The sequence below is a fragment of the Octodon degus genome, unplaced genomic scaffold, assembly GCF_000260255.1.
Source record: "Octodon degus isolate 3935 unplaced genomic scaffold, OctDeg1.0 scaffold00127, whole genome shotgun sequence".
In the NCBI taxonomy this organism is placed as follows: Eukaryota; Metazoa; Chordata; class Mammalia; order Rodentia; family Octodontidae; genus Octodon; species Octodon degus.
This window is the reverse complement of record NW_004524703.1, coordinates 553,116-557,337: the sequence shown is the minus strand read 5'-3', so window position 1 is coordinate 557,337 and position 4,222 is coordinate 553,116.

Genomic DNA, 4,222 nt, shown 5'->3' with positions numbered 1-4,222 from the left:
ATTTGGCCTCCAATCTGCTTCTTGATTTTGAATTTTTTTCTTTTAAGTTTAGGATTATATTTTTGTTATACAGCTAACTTACTATTTTCAATGTGAAAATATGTGCTCTTGTATTTATCATTCTTTTGTTTTCAGAACTGCTATGGTCTGAAATTTCACCCTTATTCTTATTTGTTAAATTATAAAATCCTAGGAGTAGGTTTTAGACCACTGTTCTTGATTCTTCATTTTGTTTTTTAATTCAATGAGACTTTTTGATATGTGTATATGTGACACGCATGACAATCTTTGCTGCTCCATACATCATCAATTGTATGCAAGTTATGAACATAATATATTTTTATTTTATATAAAACAAATAAAAATTAAATTAAAAAATAGAAAAAGAAAATATTAAGATTATCTTTGTCAATAAGTAACATAACTATGTGTGGAAAATCCTGAAATCCTAAAAAAATAAATAAATAAATAAAAACCTCTTGGAACTACTGAATGTACTCAGCAAAACTCAAGATACAAATTTTTTAAAAAGTAACATTCCTGGGGCCAGGGAGATGGCTCAGTGGAATAAGCGCTTCTCTGTCAAGCACAAGGGTCTGAGTTCAATCCCTGGTTCTGGAAAAAAAAAAAAAAAAAAAAGCATAGCATTCCTATAAATAGCAACAAATATTCTGAAAAGTAAATTAAGAAAGAAGTTCCAGGGGCCGGGGAGATGGCTCAGTGGAATAAGCGCTTCCCTGGCAAGCGCAAGGGCCTGAGCTCAATCCCCGGTTCCACAAAAAAAAAAAAAAAAGAAGAAGAAGAAGTTCCAAGTTTAGGGGTTTAACTTAATGGTGGAGCACTTCCTAATGCACACGAGGCCCAGGTTGTATCCCTAGCACCTCTAGAAAAAAATAAAGCAATTCCATTTATGATAGCGCCAGGAGAATAAAACACAGTCCTCCTGCAGTATCTGAGGGGACTGGTTATAGAATGCCCATGCGCACCAAAACTGCAATGCCCAATGTTTGTGCATAAGATGATGCAGTGTTGCACACCGCTTACACGCCTCTTGTAGTGTACTGAAACTCATTTCTGTGTTACTTATAATGTCTTCGGTATTAAATGTCAAATAGTAGCTATACTATTCAAGGAACAATGACAAGGAAAAAGTCTACACACAGTCTACACAGATGTGATTTTTTTTCCTGAGTCTTTGTAGTTGGCTCAACTGAGGTTATGGCCCCTGTATCCATCCCTAAGTAAAGGACTGACTGGCCCAGGGGACACTTACCAAGGGGACAGAAAACTCATGCACTGAAAGCAGCATCACTGCTAGAAGACATTTTTAAAAGATATTTTTTAAAAAATGGAAAAACATCTGTGATGGTATGAATGTTTGTGTCCCCTAACTTAGAATGTTGACCTCTGAGGCAATGGTGTTAAGAAGTGGAACACCTTGGGAGTGCTCAGGTCATGGCGATGGAGCCTCCTATATGGGCTGAATTCTTGTAAAAGAAGCCCAAGGGAGCCCTGATCCTTCCACCACAGGAAAACATAATGAGAAAATTGTCCAGGAGGAAGTAGACTTTCCCAGTCACCAGCTCTGCCCTGACATTGGCACTGTACAACAGTGTATGAAAAACACTGTACAAAGAAGGGCAGCAGCCTGGGGTTGGGGAAAGTGGGAATTACTGCTTACTGGGTATGGGTTTCTATTTGCTTTGTTGACAGTTTCACAGTGGTGATGGTCCAGGCATTGTGGTGCATGCCTGTAGGATTGCCATGAGTTCAAAGCCAGCTTGGGCCTCAAATTGAGTCTGAATTATATAGAGAAATACTGTTTCAAAGAAAGAAAGAAAAGAAAACAAAGGAAGGGATGGAGGGAGGGAGAGAGGAAGGGATGAAGAGAGGAAAGAAAGAAAGAAAGAAAGAAAGAAAGAAAGAAAGAAAGAAAGAAAGAAAGAGAAAGAAAGAAAGAAAATAAGAATGAAAGAAAGATAAAAGAAAAGAAAAGAAAAGAAAAGAAAAGAAAAGAAAAGAAAAGAAAAGAAAAGAAAAGAAAAGAAAAGAAAAGAAAAGAAAAAGAAGGGCCAGCCTGATAGCTCAGTGGATTAAAGCACCTGCTTAGGCAAACAATGGAGCCAGGAGTTCAATCCCCAGGGCCTACTGTGTCAGCCTCACCCCCTGGGCACGCTGAGATGGTGATAGAAATTGGGTGTAGCAGTGTGTGCCTATAATCCCAGGACTTGGGAGGCTGTAAACAGGAGGATCACTACAAGTCTGATCTATGCAGTGAGACCCTGTAGACCCTATAAACCCTGTCCTAAATACAAAAATAAAAAAGAAGGAAGGAAGGAAGGAAGGAAGGAAGCAAGCAAGAAAGAAAGAAAGAAAGAAGAGTGGTGGTAATAAGGCAACATGAATTTATTAATGCCACTAAATACTTAAAAATGGTAATTGAGACAGGATCTCACTATGTTATTTAGCTTGATCTTGACCTCCTGGGTCATGAGAGTCTCTTGCCTCCACCTCCTGAGTCGCTGGGTTGATTGATGGACACGCACTGCCATGTCCCACTAAAAAGAGAGAGTGCTGTTATTTTCATGCATAATATCATTTTTGGAGAGCTTCCATAAAGGCAATTTGTTCAAAAACAAACAACAAAAACAAAAATTACTGTCAGATACCATGCACATGAAACAGCTCTACCAGACTGATAGAAATAGTAAAACTCTAGATAGACTCGCCCCATATCCTGCACACATACACTCTTTTTTTTTTTTTTTTTTTTTTTTTTGTCTTTTTGGAGACAAGGTCTCCCTATGCAGTTCAGGCTGGCTTTGAACTCACTTTGTAGCCCAGGCTGGTCTCAAACTCCAAACGATCCTCCTGCCTCACCATCCCAGGTGCTGCAATTACAGGCATGTACCACCACACCTGGCTTCTGCACACATATGCTCTTTTTTTTTTTTAATTTGATACAGGGTCTTACTACACAGCTCAGACTCCTAATGATCCTCCTGTCTGCCTCCCTAGCACTGGTATTTCAGGTGTGCACTACCATACCCAGTCTAAATGGCCAGCTCAGTGTGTCCATCTGTGGGGCCAGTGTGGCATGTGGTGCCAGGGATTGAACCCTGGTCCCTGTGCTTGCCTAAGCAGGTGCTTAGTCCATTGAGTCATCTCACTGGCTCTTGCACATATAAACTGGGTTTTTTTTTTTGTTTGTTTGTTTGGTTTTGGTTTTTTTTTTTTTTTTTTTTTTTTTTTTTTTTTTTTTTTTTTGTGGAACTGGGGATTGAACTCAGGCCCTTGTGCTTGCCAGGCAAGCTTTTATTCTACTGAGCCATCTCCCCGGCCCCTATACTCTTAAACTTTTGCTCCCACTTTAAGGAATCCTAAACTGGATTCCTTAAACTCATATGGCAATGGATTACAAATGTACTTTATGAAGAGTCCTGATTGGAATGCCAACCAGGAACCTGTCCTCCAAGGAGTGTGGCCTTGACTCAATAGATTGGCAGAGAAATATGCAGGCTCATGCTTTAACGTAAAGTGAAACATTTATGGCATGAGCATATCACTTTCAGTGATTCTCCGCTGCAACTGCCCAATATGACAGCTCTGTTCATGCTGGATAAAGAGTTGTCACAGTGCTTGGCACTCACTAAATGTTAGTTCTTTCTCCCACCCACCCCACCACCTTGAAAATTTGATTTAGTTTCACACCCAAATGCCATCCCCTCCTTCAACATCAGTACTGTGAAGTGTGTCCTTGTCACTCCCAGTGGGTGCCATTTGCAAAGAACATCTAGGGAACCTTAGTGCTAGGACCCTGACTTTTGCACAGGGCACTTCCCCAGAGGCAGCCTCGCCCACCATCAGCAGAATCCCCACTGGAGAGATGTCGGTGCAGACAGTTCACAAATAGTAACCCAGCTTCTAATAACATAACCACATCCAGCCTGCACAACTCTAATGATCACGAGCCCTGGGAAGGTGTAGGTTAATCTCTGGTCCCTCTGAGTTGGGTCTGGCTGTTCTTTTCCATTTAGAAGGTCAGAGAGTAAAAGGGAGAAAGGTTAATTGACCTGCTTGAGTCAGCACCGCAAGTTAATAGGAAAGACAAGAGGCCCAAAGTGGTGCCGTGTGCCCTGGCCTCGGGTCTTGGGTTTGGTTCCTTCTCAAGGACTCATGGGATTTTCTGGGCCTTAAAATGCCTCTGTGTGTGCTGGGGGGG